Source organism: Triticum urartu, chromosome 3A, assembly GCF_056163025.1.
Source record: "Triticum urartu cultivar PI428250 chromosome 3A, HENAU_Tu73, whole genome shotgun sequence".
Lineage (NCBI taxonomy): Eukaryota > Viridiplantae > Streptophyta > Magnoliopsida > Poales > Poaceae > Triticum > Triticum urartu.
In genome coordinates this window covers 261786862-261805266 of record NC_141875.1, presented here as the reverse complement: position 1 = coordinate 261805266, position 18405 = coordinate 261786862, and the positions used below count along the sequence as shown (strand labels likewise).

Here is an 18405-nt window from a genome sequence, read left to right as displayed (position 1 = left end):
CTATTTATCCCTAATCTCTAATAATAAAGCACGGATTGACTCCGTGGGTTCATCATCACAATACGCTTTCTTCTCATGACATAATACGCTTTTATGATTATGATTTGTATAGACAAAATCGTAATATAAATGAGGTGGTACTAATTTGAGCCCGCACTTTGTTTTTACCAAAAAAAACCTCTATTAAACCAAAACTACCAAACGAATCCTCCGCCTCCTCCCCTGCTCTCGCCATCGCCCGCAGAGCTCCACCCAATCCCTCGCTCGCTCGGTGAGATCCAAGGCGGGCGCGTCGGCTGGGAGCGGACCCACGCGGGAGGAGGAGTTCGGCGAGCATGAGCTGGAGGTGGCAGCCATTCTCGCGGACCTGTCGTCCATCGTGCGGGCCAGCAGCAGGAGCAGGCGCGGCCGGAGATCCCCTCGTGGAGCCGGCGCCGGCCGAGGAAGGCCCTAGCGGCTCCGCCGGCGAAGAAGCCCGCGGCCGATAGCCCGGACACCCCGCTCGCCTTCCTCGACGACGACGAGGCGGCGGCAGCGCAGGACAAGGTGAGCCGCCGGGCGCGAGATCTGCATCCGCCCGCCTCACTCCGCCAATTCGGCCTGCTTCGATTACAATTTCTTGCTGCTCGTTGACGTGTTCCTCCTCTCCCTCTGCCTCCGCTCAGTCGGCGCAGGAGCAGCGCGGCGATTTTGACGAGTAGGAGATGGAGCGCGTCACAAGCACCTTGGCTGCACCCTGAGGTTATCCATCAGGCAAACTGTCATCGCACTGTCGTTCACGATGTTGCTCCCAAGCCTCCCGACGAGATTGTGCGAGTTGCAACTTACATGACGCAGATTCTTTTGCTATACTTCGGAAGCTGGCAATAGCAGCGGCAACTTACTGCATCAATAATTTGTGCCTGTAGGACTCTTTCACAAATCATGTCAACAAGACTAGCAATTTGAAGAGGCTGCTGCACATGATATGAAGATATTGGCATATACAGTCCCAAACATAAGTTTCAAAATAGCAGGTCCGTTGTAGCAGTGAATTTTCCTAATGTACTGTAACCTCATTTGCATCTACCTAACCTTTCATCTTCAATTTTTGTATGCATCTGGGCCCAAGTAGTTAAATAGTACATTAGTGTAGACAAAGAAGAGTTGAGCTTCCAGTACGCCATTATAACCACCTTTCCTAACTAGCTCTCTCTGGTTGGTTGAAGGTGTGGAGTTTAGCCCTGTTCCGCTGTATGGAAAGCCATGACCTCCACACAGATGATGCAAGAGGAAAGAAGCTAGACTCACAACTTTGGTTTTCAGGCATCTTCACCAACAAATATTACCCTGGTACTGACAGGTTGTTAGTATTATATAAGTATACTTGTTCAGCCTTTCCATGTCCTGGTCTGAATATCTAAACAAGGAAGCAGGCTCAGTTGCTCACCAACCTACTATTGCTGCCAACAAGTAGCCAGAAGCCCATAGAAGACATTTGCATTGATCACAGAAAAATGAAGTATTGAATTTGTAGGACATTGTCATCCTAATCTGGTTCCCACATATTCAAGATGTGGAGATTAGATCTTTGCTCCAACAAAGCCATGACCTTCAATTTTGTTGTTAATTTAACAGCTGTTTTGATTGTGCCGATCGATCGGCTTATAAGAGCCAATTTGGTTTCTTGTGAACTAGAGCATCCTATTTTTCATGATTATATTATAAGAGCTTCATATTTTTCATGATTATATTAAGAACTCACAGATCTCCTTCACAGCCACACCTAACCTGCACATCATCTAGATTCAAGAGAGCCCTACTACTGCATCCACCCTAAAATCACCAACAAATATTACCCTGGTACTGACAGGTTGTTAGTATTATATAAGTATACTTGTTCGGCCTTTCCATGTGCTGGTCTGAATATCTAAACAAGGAAGCAGGCTCAGTTGCTCACCAACCTACTATTGCTGCCAACAAGTAGCCAGAAGCCCGTAGAAGACATTTGCATTGATCACAGAAAAATGAAGTATTGAATTTGTAGGACATTGTCATCCTAATCTGGTTCCCACATATTCAAGATGTGGAGATTAGATCTTTGCTCCAACAAAGCCATGACCTTCAATTTTGTTGTTAATTTAACAACTGTTTTGATTGTGCCGATCGATCGACTTATAAGAGCCAATTTGGTTTCTTGTGAACTAGAGCATCCTATTTTTCATGATTATATTAAGAGCTTTCTATTTTTCATGATTATATTAAGAACTCACAGATCTCCTTCACAGCCACACCTAACCTGCACATCATCTAGATTCAAGAGAGCCCTACTACTGCATCCACCCTAAAATCAATGTAAAAACAAGGGAAGTTCTAACCCGATATCTCCGTCTCCTGTGAACAAATTTTAAGCCCGATTGATGGCAAGTGCATTGCATGTGTAAGTAATCTGGGTTGAACGTACTTGAGGTCTTCCATCACTTTTATTACTTGAATAGAAATTGTGCACATTGCACGAACTACCCATTAATGGGCAGCTGATATATATGATGCTTGGTTCATAATAGCTACTTCAGGTTATCCCTTCTGCTATATTTTTCGTACTCCCTACTTTTGTGAGATCTGAACTGGTAGAGAAAACAGACCGGGATATTCGGTTCCTACCTAGAGATGCAGTGAGGACTTACTGTATTGATTAGTCATTTGAAGAGTTAACTAGAAAGCATTTAGTATGTCTTCAGTTATGTTGTCGTGGGCTGTGCACACGATTCACAGACAAAAAAACAGCACCGTGCATTGTTTTTTTACATGCATGCAGCATGTGCAACAAATTTGCTACTATGGACTAAAAACAATCACCAACTAGCTGAATCAACGGACACTCTATGGGAAGGAGAACAAGCATACTAAATAACGCGAAGCAGAGTAATTCCAAGATATTTTGAGAATTCATTGCAGTGGACTGTGTTGTGATTCGATTTTTCTTAACCTTGATAATATTGTCTTGGATTTGAAATGATGGTATACATTTATTCTTCTTCTTTTGTATAGTTGTGAAGACCAAACTTAGAAAATTGTACCGGTTGTGATTTCAATCGAGTTTGAGGCTTCTGTCAAATATAATTATGTTCCCTGCTGATTATAATTTTGTTCACGTAGATGCATGAAGTTTCTTGTTCGTTTTATTTGGAAATAATCTCGATTTATTCTACCGTCTTGATCGTAAAGCGACATTTTTCTCCTGACACTGTTCGCTGGTCACTGTGGTGAACCGAACAGCAAATCAAGGACTTTAGAGCCTGGCCGCAGACCTCACGGAGCACCAACGATAGCCTCAAGGTGATTCAGCAGAGCAAGGTGATGAGTACTCAGCTGGCTGGCCAATATCAATGATCTTATCGGCCGGCAAAGCGGAGACGGACGACCACGGTCCCGACCTTGCCAGCAGGCGGTGAGTCTTCTCCCTCTAAAACCTGATCGTGGATGCCCGACTAAGTCCGCTGAAACCTTTTTCACTTTGTCGCCGTGGATAGGAGACAATAAATGGGATCAAGGGAAGTTGGTCGGGCTCCAGTGGCACATGCTTACCACTGCTGACTCTTGCCGGGAAAGGTATGTTGGTTTGATTCTTTCAAGATCCCAAACTAAAACAAGTCACCTATGAAATTTGAATGATGCAAAGGTTTGTTGTCTCTTCCCAAGAAATTGTGTGCAGAGAAGCTGCCTTGATTTTACATGCTGAACCTATTTTTGCATAATCAAACACTGACGATAAGAGAGATGAATGTGCAGTATGCTAAATTTGGGTATCCAATTGCAAAAGAATTGGATTATTATTTACATTAGAAGCCAGGTTATCACTATGTATTTTAAATTGATCGCTCATGGACCGCTCAATTGGCCATAAACACAACATAATTCGATCCCTCCCTTCAAATTGGCAACTAAAGGGAAGGTGAGTTAAAATGTCTCAGCCCCTGTGACCTGGCTGGTTATGTTTATATTACATCCAATATTATGTGTACTCATTTGATCTAAGGTTATTTTTAATAACTTGTTTTTTTTGTCACGAACAAATCGATGAACCGGCGGTCCAACCGGTGACAGACGCAACGGTTCAGTTGCCCGTTCGGTTTTAAAAAATATAGTCCGATGGCCATGGTGGAAGAACACGACATGAAGTGCTTTGTATCCCGAGAACGACGAGGAGACATGATCAGCCGGTGGCAGTGCTTCGCACTTCGAGCAGTAGGGATACTTGATCATAGGGAAAGGGAAGGGAGATGAGTTCGTGCTTGCATGATTTTTAGGGAAAGAGCGTGTGTATTGTACTTCTGTGTGCATGAAGTGTTTTGTTTGGGCCAAGCCCAAATAATGAAAATAAAACACTATCTCTAAAACTATTCAAATCCTTTTTCATTTATTATCTTCTGCAAATTCTAAATAAAATTTTGGTTTAGTTATTAAGCTTTTAAATTGTATACAACAATTACACCGTTTGTATATACCACTCAGAACACATCCATCACTTCTCTTCCACCCGGTGATAGTGATAAGTCGAAGGAGGTGCCATAGAAGGACATGACTGACTTTCTCAACTCAATACTACATGGTCCAAACACCAACAATTCTATTTTTTACCCGATGATAGTGATAAGTCGAAGGAGGTGACATCGAAGGACATGACTATGACTTTCTCAACTCTATACTACATGGTCCAAACATCGACAATTCTTTTTTTTATTGCAGACACCGAGCGTGTGTTTTTTTAAGAGAAAGGTTGTATCAAATTGGTTTTTATTTCAAAAAATGTGAACATTTTTAAATATGTTCATCATTTTTATATTCAATATTTCCTAAAAATGTACCAATTTTTTTAAAAATGTTGCATTTAAAAATATTTTCAAAAATTAAATAAATCAAAATTATTTTTAAATGTGTAACGAATGTGAATTGTAAAAAATCCCATTTAAAAATGATTAAAAAATTCAAAAATGTTACTTTTAAAATAAATAAATATTCATGTTCTCTCGGAAAGTAAAAAAATGATTGACAAATTATTCCATGCACAACTACTCTTTAATCAGATGAAGGATGTTAAGGTGGCTTCTTTAAATCCACACTTCATACTCCGAAAAAGAGAATTGAACATAAGAAATGTTGCGCAATCGCACACACAAAGCAAATTTTGCTATTTTTTTGACCCGTTGCAACGCACGGACGACAATGGTGGCAAGCAAGAGAAGTGGAATCATAGACTAGGACGAGCAAGGATTTATTTCTCCCGTTGCAACGCACGGGCCCCTTTGCTAGTGTACGTTAACAAAAAGAAGCGCCGATCAAGATGGCCGGCTGAGAGAGAAAACCCGAATAAGGATTGGGAAAAAGATTTTCTAGGACAGCCGATCAACACGATCGGCGAACGAACCTTAGGTACGGGCGGCACAGCCCTCGGTGACGATCATGGAGATCGACCGCCCGGGGGCTGTGCGGTGTGGAAGCGGCGATGGCTAGGGTTTGGATCGAGATTAGGCTGATACCATGTTAGAACGGAGAGAGATAGATGGAATAGTTCTTGTATTGTTTGAGCCTCATAGACATATATATAGGAGTACATGATCTTCTTGGAGTACAAGACAAGCCAGAATATTTCCTAGTCTATCCTATGTTTTCAATCTAAACATTATACTCAACAGTGACTTCACGAATACGTGGATTACTAGCCAATTCTTACACATGGATTACTCTTATAAAGGATGATGGAGTTGAAGGAAATATGCCCTGGAGGCAATAATAAAGTCATTATTTATTTCCTTAATTCATGATAAATGTTTATTATTCATGCTATAATTGTATTAATCGAAACATAATACTTGTGTGAATACATAGACAAACAGAGTGTCACTAGTATGCCTTTACTTGACTAGCTCGTTGATCAAAGATGGTTATGTTTCCTAGCCATTGACATGAGTTGTCATTTGATTAACAGGATCACATCATTAGGAGAATGATGTGATTGACTTGACCCATTCCGTTAGCTTAGCACTCGATCGTTTAGTATTCTGCTATTGCTTTCTTCATGACTTATACATGTTCCTATGACTATGAGATTATGCAACTCTCGTTTACCGGAGGAACACTTTATGTGCTACCAAACGTCACAACGTAACTGGGTGATTATAAATGTGCTCTACAGGTGTCTCCGAAGGTACTTGTTGGGTTGGCGTATTTCGAGATTAGGATTTGTCACTCCGATTGTTGGAGAGGTATCTCTGGGCCCACTCGGTAATACACATCACTATAAGCCTTGCAAGCATTGCAACTAATGAGTTAGTTGCGAGATGATGTATTATGGAACGAGTAAAGAGACTTGCCGGTAACGAGATTGAACTAGGTATTGAGATACCGACGATCGAACCTCGGGCAAATAACATACCGATGACAAAGGGAACAACGTATGTTGTTATGCGGTCTGACCGATAAAGATCTTCGTAGAATATGTAGGAGCCAATATGGGCATCCAGGTCCCGCTATTGGTTATTGACTAGAGAGGTGTCTCGGTCATGTCTACATAGTTCTCGAACCCGTAGGGTCCGCACGCTTAACGTTCGTTGACAATATAGTACTATGAGTTATGTATGTTGGTGACCGAATGTTGCTCGGAGTTTCGGATAAGATCACGGACATGACGAGGAACTCCGGAATGGTTCGGAGATAAAGATTGATATATGGGATAATAGTGTTTGGACTCCGGAAGGGTTCCAGAATTCACCGGAAGGGGTTTCGATGTTTCCCGAAATGTTTGGGTACGAGAACACTTTATTTGGGCCAAAGGGGAAAGCACACAAGGTTTTTGGAAAGCGCAAAAGGAAGTTTTGCGGAGTCCAAGGGCCAGACGCCAGGGTCCCTGGCGTCTGGGTCCAGACGCCGGGAACCCTGGCATCTGGCCTTGGAGTCCGAGAAGGACTCTTGCCTTTCGGGTGAAACCGACTTTGTGAAGGCTTTTACTCCAAGTTTCGACCCCAAGGCTCAACATATAAATAGAGGGGTAGGGCTAGCACCCAAGACAGATCAAGAAACACCAAGCCGTGTGCCGGCTACCCCGTCCCATCTAGTTTATCCTCCGTCATAGTTTTCGTAGTGCTTAGGCGAAGCCCTACGAAGATTGTTCTTCACCAACACCGTCACCACGCCATCGTGCTGCCGGAACTCATCTACTACTTCGTCCCTCTTGCTGGATTGAGAAGGCGAGGACATCACCGAGCCGAACGTGTGCAGAACTCGGAGGTGCCGTGCTTTCGGTACTTGGATCGGTCGGATCATGAAGACGTACGACTACATCAACCGCGTTGATATAACGCTTCCGCGAACGGTCTACGAGGGTACGTAGACAACACTCTCCCCTCTCGTTGCTATGCATCACCATGATCCTGTGTGTGCATAGGAAATTTTTGAAATTACCACGTTCTCCAACAGTGGCATCCGAGCCAGGTTTTATGCGTTGATGTAATATGCACGAGTAGAACACAAGTGAGTTGTGGGCGATATAAGACATACTGCTTACTAGCATGTCACACTTTGGTTCGGCGGTATTGTTGGATGAAGCGGCCCGGACCGACATTACGCGTACGCTTACGCGAGACTGGTTTTACCGCCGTGCTATGCACACAAGTGACTAGCGGGTGTCAGTTTCTCCAACTTTAGTTGAACCGAGTGTGGCTACGCCCGGTCCTTGAGAAGGTTAAAACAATACTAATTTGACAAACTATCATTGTGGTTTTGATGCGTAGGTAAGAACGGTTCTTGCTCAGCCTGTAGCAGCCATGTAAAACTTGCAACAACAAAGTAGAGGACGTCTAACTTGTTTTTGCAGGGCATGTTGTGATGTGATATGGTTAAGACGTGATGATATATAAGTTGTTGTATAAGATGATCATGTTTTGTTGAAGTTATCGGCAACTGGCAGAAGCCTTATGGTTGTCTCTTTATTGCATAAGATGTAAGCGCCAAATAATTGCTTTTTACTTTATCGCTATGCGATAGCAATAGTTGCAAGAGCAATAGTTGGTGAGACGACCATGTGACGACACATTGATATAGATCAAGATGATGGAGATCATGGTGTCATGCCGGTAACAATGGAAATCATGACAATGCTTTGGAGATGGAGATCAAAGACACAAGATGATGATGGCCATGTCATGCCACATATTTTGATTGCATGTCATGTTTATCTTTTATACATCTTATTTTGCTTAGTTCGACGGTAGCTTTATAAGATGATCTCTCACTAATTATCAAGGTACAAGTGTTCTCCCTGAGTATGCACCGTCGTGAAAGTTCTTCATGCTGAGACACCACGTGATGATCGGGTGTGATAGGCTCTACGTTCAAATACAATGGGTGCAAAACAGTTGCACACGCGGAATACTCAGGTTAAACTTGACGAGCCTAGCATATAACAGATATGGCCTCAGAACACTAAGACCTAAAGGTCGAGCGTGAATCATATAGTAGATATGATCAACATAATGATGTTCACCATTGAAACTACTCCATCTCACGTGATGATCGGACATGGTTTAGTTGATGTGGATCACGTGATCACTTAGAGGATTAGAGGGATGTCTATCTAAGTGGGAGTTCTTAAGTAATATGATTAATTGAACTTAAATTTATCATAAACTTAGTCCTGGTAGTATTAGCATATCTATGTTGCAGATCAATAGCTCGTGTTTAGCTCCCCTGTTTTATTTTTGATATGTTCCTAGAGAAAACTAAGTTGAAAGATGTTAGTAGCAATGATGCGGATTGGATCCGTGATCTGAGGTTTATCCTCATTGCTGCACAAAAGAATTATGTCCTTGATGCACCGCTAGGTGACAAACCTATTGCAGGAGCAGATGCAGATGTTATGAACGTTTGGCTAGCTCAATATGATGACTACTTGATAGTTTAGTGCACCATGCTTAAACGATGTAGAATCGGGACTTCAAAGATGTTTTGAACGTCATGGACCATATGAGATGTTCCAGGAGTTGAAGTTAATATTTCAAGCAAATACCCGAGTTGAGAGATATGAAGTCTCCAACAAGTTCTATAGCTAAAAGATGGAGGAGAATAGCTCAAGCAGTGAGCATGTGCTCAGATTGTCTGGGTACTACAATCGCTTGAATCAAGTGGGAGTTAATCTTCCAGATAAAATAGTGATTGACAGAATTCTCTAGTCACCATCACCAAGTTAGTAGAACTTCGTGATGAACTATAATATGCAAGGGATAAAGGAAACGATTCCCAAGCTCTTCGTGATGCTGAAATCGACGAAAGTAGAAATCAAGAAAACATCAAGTGTTGATGGTAAACAAAACCACTAGTTTCAAGTAAAGGGACAAAGGGAAGAAAGGGGAACTTCAAGAAGAACGACAAGCAAGTTGCTGCTCAAGTGAAAAAACCCAAGTCTGGACCTAAGCCTGAAACTGAGTGCTTCTACTGCAAACGAACTGGTCACTGGAAGCGGAACTACCCAAGTAATTGGCGGATAAGAAGGATGGCAAAGTGAACATAGGTATATTTGATATACATGTTATTGATGTGTACTTTACTAGTGTTTATATAAACCCCTCAGTATTTGATACTAGTTCAGTTGCTAAGAATAGTAACTCGAAGCGGGAGTTGCAGAATGAACAGAGACTAGTTAAGGGTGAAGTGACGATGTGTATTGGAAATGGTTCCAAAATTGATATGATCATCATCGCACACTCCCTATACTTTCGGGATTAGTGTTAAACCTAAAATAAATGTTATTTAGTGTTTGCGTTGAGCATGAATATGATTGGATCATGTTTATTGCAATACAGTTATTCATGTAAGTTAGAGAATAATTGTTGTTCTATTTACATGAATAAAACCTTCTATGGTCATACACCCAATGAAAATGGTTTGTTGGATCTCGATCGTGGTGATACACATTTTCATAATATTAAAGCCAAAAGATGCAAAGTTAATAATGATAGTGCAACTTATTTGTGGCACTGCCGTTTAGGTCATATTGGTGTAAAGCGCATGAAGAAAATCCATACTGATGGGCTTTTGGAATCACTTGATTATGAATCAGTTGATGCTTGCGAACCATGCCTCATGGGCAAGATGACTAAGACTCTGTTCTCCAGAACAATGGAGCGAGCAACAGATTTGTTGGAAATCATACATACTGATGTATGTGGTCCGATGAATATTGAAGCTCGCGGCAGGTATCATCATTTTCTGATCTTCACAGATGATTTGAGCAGATATGAGTATATCTACTTGATGAAACACAAGTCTGAAACATTTGAAAAGTTCAAAGAATTTCAGAGTGAAGTGGAGAATCATCGTAACAAAAATAAAAGTTTCTACGATATGATCGCAGAAGTAAAATATTTGAGTTACGAGTTTGGCCTTTAGTTAAAACAATGTGAAATAGTTTCACTACTCATGCCACCTGGAACACCACAGTGTAATGGTGTGTCCGAACATCGTAACCGTACTTTATTAGATATGGTGCGATCTATGATGTCTCTTACTGATTTACCACTATCGTTTTGGGGTTATGCATTAGAGATAACTACATTCACGTTAAATAGGGCACCATCTAAATCCGTTGAGACGACACCGTATGAACTATGGTTTGGCAAGAGACCTAAGCTGTCATTTCTTAAAGTTTGAGGGTTCAATGCTTATGTGAAAAAGTTTCAACCTGATAAGCTCAAACCCAAATCGGAGAAGTGCGTCTTCATAGGATACCCAAAAGAAAATGTTGGGTACACCTTCTATCACAGATCTGAAGGCAAGATATTCATTGCTGAGAATGGATCCTTTCTAGAGAAGGGGTTTCTCTCGAAAGAAGTGAGTGGGAGGAAAGTAGAACTTGATGAGGTAACTGTACCTGCTCCCTTATTGGAAAGTAGTTCATCACAGAAATCTGTTCCTGTGACTACTACACCAATTAGTGAGGAAGCTAATGATGATGATCATGTAACTTCAGATCAAGTTACTACCGAACCTCGTAGGTAAACCAGAGTGAGATCCGCACCAGAGTGGTATGGTAATCCTATTCTGGAGGTCATGTTACTTGACCATGATGAACCTACGAACTATGAGGAAGCGACGATGAGCCCAGATTCCACGAAATGGCTTGAGGCCATGAAATCTGAGATGAGATCCATGTATGAGAAAAAAGTATGGACTTTGATTGACTTTCCCAATGATCGGCGAGCCATTGAGATTAAATGGATCTTCAAGAGGAAGACGGACGCTGATAGTAGTGTTACTATCTACAAAGCTAGAATTGTCGCAAAAAGGTTTTCGACAAGTTCAAGGTGTTGACTACGATGAGAGTTTCTCACTCGTATCTATGCTTAAGTCTGTCTGAATCATGTTACCAATTGCCGCATTTTATGAAATCTGGCAAATGGATAAACAAAACTGCATTCCTTAATGGATTTATTAAAGAAGAGTTGTATATGATGCAACCAGAAGGTTTTGTCAATTCTAAAGGTGCTAACAAAATATGCAAGCTCCAGCGATCCATCTATGGATTGGTGCAAGCATCTCGGAGTTCGAATATACGCTTTGATAAGTTGATCAAAGAATATAGTTTTATACAGACTTGCGGTGAAGCCTGTATTTACAAGAAAGTGAGTGGGAGCACTACAACATTTCTGATAAGTATATGTGAATGACATATTGTTGATCGGAGATAATGTAGAATTATTCTGCAAAGCATAAATAAATGTTTGAAAGAAGTTTTTCAAAGAAAGACCTCAGTGAAGCTGCTTACATATTGAGCATCAAGATCTATAGAGATAGATCAAGACGCTTGATAAGTTTTTCAATGAGTACATACCTTGACAAGATTTTGAAGTAGTTCAAAATGGAACAAGTCAAAGAAGGAGTTATTGCCTGTGTTACAAGGTGTGAAACTGAGTAAGACTCAAAACCCGACCACGGCAGAAGATAGAAAGAGAATGAAAGTCATTCCCTATGCCTTGTCCATAGGTTCTATAAAATATGCCATGCTGTGTACCAGATCTATTGTATACCCTACACTGATTTTGGCAAGGGAGTACAATAGTGATATAGGAGTAGATCACTAGACATCATTCAAAATTATCCTTAGTGAAATAAGGATATGTTTCTCGATTATGGAAGTGACAAAAAGGTTCGTCGTAAAGGGTTACGTCGATGCAAATTTTGACACTGATCCAGATGAATCTAAGTCTCAATCTGGATACATATTGAAAGTGGGAGCAATTAGTTAGAGTAGCTCCGTGCAGAGCATTGTTGACATAGAAATTTGCAAAATACATACGGATCTGAATGTGGCAGACCCGTTGACTAAACTTCTATCACAAGCAAAACATGATCACACCTTAATACTCTTTGGGTGTTAATCACATGGCGATGTGAACTAGATTACTGACTCTAGTAAACCCTTTGAGTGTTGGTCACATGGCGATGTGAACTATGGGTGTTAATCACATGGTAATGTGATTTATTAGTGTTAAATCACATGACGATGTGAACTAGATTATTGACTCTAGTGCAAGTGGGAGACTGAAGGAAATAGGCCCTAGAGGCAATAATAAAGTTATTATTTATTTCCTTAATTCATGATAAATGTTTATTATTCATGCTAGAATTGTATTAACCGAAAACATAATACTTGTGTGAATACATAGACAAACAGACTGTCACTAGTATGCCTCTACTTGACTAGCTCGTTGATCAAAGATGGTTATGTTTCCTAGCCATTGACATGAGTTGTCGTTTGATTAACGGGATCACATCATTAGGAGAATGATGTGATTGACTTGACCCATTCCGTTAGCTTAGCACTCGATCGTTTAGTATTCTGCTATTGCTTTCTTCATGACTTATACATGTTCCTATGACTATGCGATTATGCAACTCCCGTTTATTGGAGGAACACTTTGTGTGCTACTAAACGTCACAATGTAACTAGGTGATTATAAAGGTGCTCTACAGGTGTCTCCGAAGGTACTTGTTGGGTTGGCGTATTTCGAGATTAGGATTTGTCACTCCGATTGTCGGAGAGGTATCTCAGGGCCCACTCTGTAATACACATCACTATAAGCCTTGCAAGCATCGCAACTAATGAGTTAGTTGCGAGATGATGTATTACAGAACGAGTAAAGAGACTTGCCGGTAACGAGATTGAACTAGGTATTGAGATACCGACGATCAAATCTCGGGCAAGTAACATACCGATGACAAAGGGAACAACGTATGTTGTTATGCGGTCTGACCGATAAAGATCTTCGTAGAATATGTAGGAACCAATATGGGCATCCAGGTTCCGCTATTAGTTATTGACTAGAGAGGTGTCTCGGTCATGTCTACATAGTTCTCGGACCCGTAGGGTCCGCACGCTTAACGTTCGTTGACGATATAGTACTATGAGTTATGTATGTTGGTGACCGAATGTTGTTCGGAGTTCCGGATAAGATCACGGACATGACGAGGAACTCCGGAATGGTCCGGAGATAAAGATTGATATTTGGGATAATAGTGTTTGGACTCCGGAAGGGTTCCGGAATTCACCGGAAGGGGTTTCGTATGTTTCCCGAAATGTTTGGGTACGAGAACACTTTGTTTGGGCCAAAGGGGAAAGCCCACAAGGTTTTTGGAAAGCGCAAAAGGAAGTTTTGCGGAGTCCAGGGGTCCAGACGCCGGGAACCCTGGCATCTGGCCCTGGAGTCCGAGAAGGACTCTTGCCTTTCGGGTGAAACCGACTTTGTGGAGGCTTTTACTCCAAGTTTCGACCCCAAGGCTCAACATATAAATAGAGGGGTAGGGCTAGCACCCAAGACAGATCAAGAAACACCAAGCCGTGTGCCGGCTACCCCGTCCCCTCTAGTTTATCCTCCTTCATAGTTTTCGTAGTGCTTAGGCGAAGCCCTGCGGAGATTGTTCTTCACCAACACCGTCACCACGCCGTCGTGCTGCCGGAACTCATCTACTACTTTGCCCCTCTTGCTGGATCGAGAAGGCGAGGACGTCACCAAGCCGAAAGTGTGCAGAACTCGGAGGTGCCGTGCTTTCGGTACTTGGATTGGTCGGATTGTGAAGACGTACGACTACGTCAACCTCATTGATATAACGCTTCCGTGAACGGTCTACGAGGGTACGTAGACAACACTCTCCCCTCTCGTTGCTATGCATCACCATGATCCTGTGTGTGCGTAGGAAATTTTTGAAACTACCACGTTCCCCAACAGGAGTACCCGCCTCCCTGGACTCTCATGGTGCGAAGAGACCCTCTTGGTGGTCCGTTGCCGGGTGGCTTGCCATGGGAGCTACTCGGTAGTTACGTGAGATGTCCAAGCAGGCGACTCGGCTAGACGGTCCATGATAGGTGGAACGCCTGGTTCGCTGGGGCCACCGCCATTGGGCGACTCCGGACGTGCCCGTGGGTGACGACGGATCGAGCGCTTTGTTGCGCGCAAAGGTGTGCCTGGACCCACCCATCAGCATCTATTAGTCGATGGCGTGTTGCGATGGCTACACGGCGTCGCTCCGAACCGGCCATTGTGCCCGGACGGCTCGCACTAGGTGACCCGGCTAAAGGGTCGATGAAGGGGGACCACCCGGCATGCATGGGGCCACCGTCATTGGGCGCCTTCGGGCGCTTTCGGGGGGTGAGGTACTACGCGCCGCTTCGCACGCGATGCCATGCCCAGCCCCGCCTATTGGTAGGGCACTTCAAGCTGCTCGGGCGTCTTGCACTCGAGCAACCCGGTTGGCAGTTCGATGACGTGTGGGCCGAGGGCGTGCGATCGTCGTAGTCATCGCGTGCCTATGACTGGTGGACCAAAGGTGCACAATCGCTACAGTGCCCATGACCAGTGGACTGAAGGCGTATCTAGACCCGTGTGTTGACGTCTTCGGCCCTTGTCAGGCTGGTCTGGTCGGTTGCGGTCATAGCACCGGCTCGAGCATGGGGGGCCTTTTCTGGCTGTTCGTTGGCCCCATGCACGTGACTCGCATGTTGCGCTCCCTGAGGGAGTCCTGGATTAGGGGGTGTCCGGATAGCCGGACTATACCTTCAGTCGGAGTCCTGGACTATGAAGATACAAGATTGAAGACTTCGTCCCGTGTCCGGAAGGGACTTTCCTTAGCGTGGAAGGCAAGCTTGGCAATATGGATATGTAGATCTCCTACCATTGTAACCGACTCTGTGTAACCCTAGCCCTCTCCGGTGTCTATATAAACCGGAGGGTTTTAGTCCATAGGACGAACAACAATCATACCATAGGCTAGCTTCTAGGGTTTAGCCTCTCTGATCTCGTGGTAGATCTACTCTTGTACTACCCATATCATCAATATTAATCAAGCAGGACGTAGGGTTTTACCTCCATCAAGAGGGCCCGAACCTGGGTAAAACATCGTGTCCCCTGCCTCCTGTTACCATCCGGCCTAGACGCACAGTTCGGGACCCCCCTACCCGAGATCCGCCGATTTTGACACCGCCATTGGTGCTTTCATTGAGAGTTCCTCTGTGCCGTCACCATCAGGAAGGATGCCTCATCCCGTCTTTAAAGACGACACCGTTGCTAAGGGAGCTTTGGCTGTCGGCTAGACTCTCAGGCTAGGTGGTTTCCTTATGACCACCCATTCGGCTGCTGCGCCGACGATGACCTCTCGGGTCATCAAAAGCAATCTTCACGTCAGCTCGGAATTTGCCGAGCAGCTAGATCCAATGGAGATCTCTTCCCTAAATGATCTCTTGGATTGCTTTGCCGCCCTGGGAGTCGCTACGGATTACGACCAGATTGGGTCTAAACCCGATCTGAGAGAGATTAACTCCCCCAGGTCACCCATCACGTTGCCGTGGTAGAGGGACAGTGCGGCGACCCTTCATCTATCTTAAGGACTAGATATGTCTGGATTCCCGATTCCTCCAAGTCAGATACCCGCGGAGGGGAGGACATCACTCAAGACCTGAACTTAAAGTCAGGTGACGGGCTAGATTCATTGGACAGCATCCAAGAATCCAAACTTCCGAGTTCGGAAACTCCTTGGCCCCTGGGTCTCAGATTGGGTGAGGTTTCGGATTTGATTCCTCCCACCCACCCGTACATATGCGATCTATCCCAAATTAGGCAAGAGCCCGAAGAAACAATACATCATTACTGGGCCAGATTCCTCCTGGTTATGAACAGGATAAAGGACTGCCGCGAGGAAGACGCAATTTCATTCTTCTGCAATAATTGCACGGACAAGGGAATCCTCAACGCCATAAGTCGCTGTGATATTACACGCTTTGCTGACTTGGCATCCATAGTACGAAAGTACTGTGCGATGGAAAGTGCCTGGAAAACCGAAATTTTTTTTGGGACAATCCGGCCTTGAATACAAACCCGGTCCGAAATAAAAGGGTGCATCATCGTCAGACACCCGGGTTCAATACCAAAAAGCAAAAGCCCTCTACAGGGCACGGAACCGTACTGGAAGGATGGCTTGATGGACCCTGTAAAATTCATAGTGCAGAGGGCGCCACACCAACTCACAGCCTTAGAGCATGTTGGATACTCCGGCAGGTGGCAAAAATTGGCGAAGATCTTCTAATTCCAGAAGCCATAGAAAGCCACCCCAGAGAAACCAGTACGGTATTAACAGTCTTCGAGACTTTCGCATCAAATAATATGTGAAAAAGAACACTCCGCGGCCTTGCCGAAGTCTACCAAATAGCAACAATAAACCCATGGAGTGACACGGCTATTACTTTTAACACCAGTGATGAACCTAAATTCCGAACAGCCCGAGCACCAGCTGCATTGGTCCTCAGTCCAATAGTGGATGGCTTTCGTCTTACCAAGGTACTCATGGATGGCGGCAGCAGATTGAACCTCATTTATGAGGAAACCCTTCAAAAAATGGAAATAGACTGGAACCGCATTGAGCGAAGCAGCACAACCTTTAGAGGAATAATCCCCAGTCAGGAAGCACGCTGTACAGGAAAAATCACACTAGATGTGGTGTTCGGCACGCCGGATAATTACAGGTCTGAAGAGGTCACGTTCCAGGTGGCCCCGTTCAGTAGCGGATATCATGCTCTGCTAGGGCGGGAAGCGTTTACAGTCTTCCAAGCAATACCCCATTACGGGTACATGAAGCTCAAGATGCCCGGGCCTAACGGAATCATCACTCTCGTTAGTGATCCGGACATAGCACTCCGCGCCGAAAATAAGACAGCCGCACTGGCCCTGGAGGCGCTATCCGAAGCCCTAGCGGCTGAGGAACTGACTGTGCTGCGCTCCACGGTGAATAGGGACGATATGATACTCGATAAAAGATCCAAGTCCACATCCTTTAAACCGGCAGACGAAATAGTCAAATTCCAGGTCCATCCAACGGACCGCAATAAAACAGCTTCCATCGGGGCATAGTTAAACCCTGATGTAGACGCCGCACTGCGAGAGTTCCTACGAGAGAACTGGGACATTTTCGCCTGTCACCCTTCAGACATGCCAGGAATCCCACGCAGGCTGGCCGAACACAGCTTAAATATCCTAAAAGGATTCAAGCCAGTCAAACAGGCTCTTCGGCGTTTTTCCGAACCTAAGAGACAGGCCATGGGAGAGGAACTAGCCAAGCTATTGGAGGCCGGATTCATCAAAGATATAAAACATCCGGACTGGCTAGCAAACCTGGTGATGGTACCAAAGAATGACAAATCCTGGCGCCTGTGCGTTGATTTCAAAGACCTTAACAAGGCTTGCCCAAAGGATCCCTTCCCTCTCCCCCACATCGATCAAATTATCGACGCTATCGCAGGACACGATTCGTTGTGTTTCCTCGACGCATACTCCGGCTACCATCAAATAAAGATGGCAGAGTCATACCAAGCCGCGACGGCATTCATCACACCATACGGCCCATTCTGCTTCAACACAATGCCCTTCGGGCTCAAAAACGCCGGCGCAACATATCAACGCATGATTCAGACATGTCTGGCAAACCAGATCGGTAAAACAGTGGAGGCATATGTAGATGATGTGGTCGTTAAAACAAGACATGTCGAATCTCTAGTAGACGACTTGAGGCTAACATTCAATAACCTCCGAACATACGCCATCAAGCTCAACCCGGAAAAATGCGTTTTCGGCGTTCCAGCCGGAAAGCTCTTGGGCTTCATTGTATCCGGTAGAGGAATTGAAGCAAATCCAGCCAAGATCCGAGCGCTGTCACAATTGGATATCCCGAAGGACCTCAAACAAATACAAAAATTAACCGGATGCGTGGCGGCTCTAAGCCGCTTTATCTCCCGCTTAGGAGAAAAGGCCCTACCCCTTTACCGCCTCCTTCGGCGCACCGAACACTTCGAGTAGACGGATGCAGCCACGGCCGGACTCGACGAAATAA

General features: G+C 44.2%; 1 long non-coding RNA gene across 4 annotated transcripts; it reads left to right on the top strand.

The window, feature by feature from the left end:
- Positions 1-173: 173 nt before the first annotated feature.
- Positions 174-4402, top strand: LOC125543975 (uncharacterized). Of its 4 annotated transcripts, none has more exons than XR_007299181.2 (6): positions 174-546; positions 666-810; positions 909-1016; positions 1209-1342; positions 3259-3430; positions 3513-4402. It is a non-coding gene; the product is annotated as an uncharacterized LOC125543975 (long non-coding RNA). The 4 variants fall into 4 exon arrangements; XR_007299183.2 differs by having other exon boundaries at positions 666-816; positions 1209-1332; XR_007299182.2 differs by having other exon boundaries at positions 176-546; positions 666-741; positions 1209-1332.
- The last annotated feature ends 14003 nt before the right edge of the window (positions 4403-18405 follow it).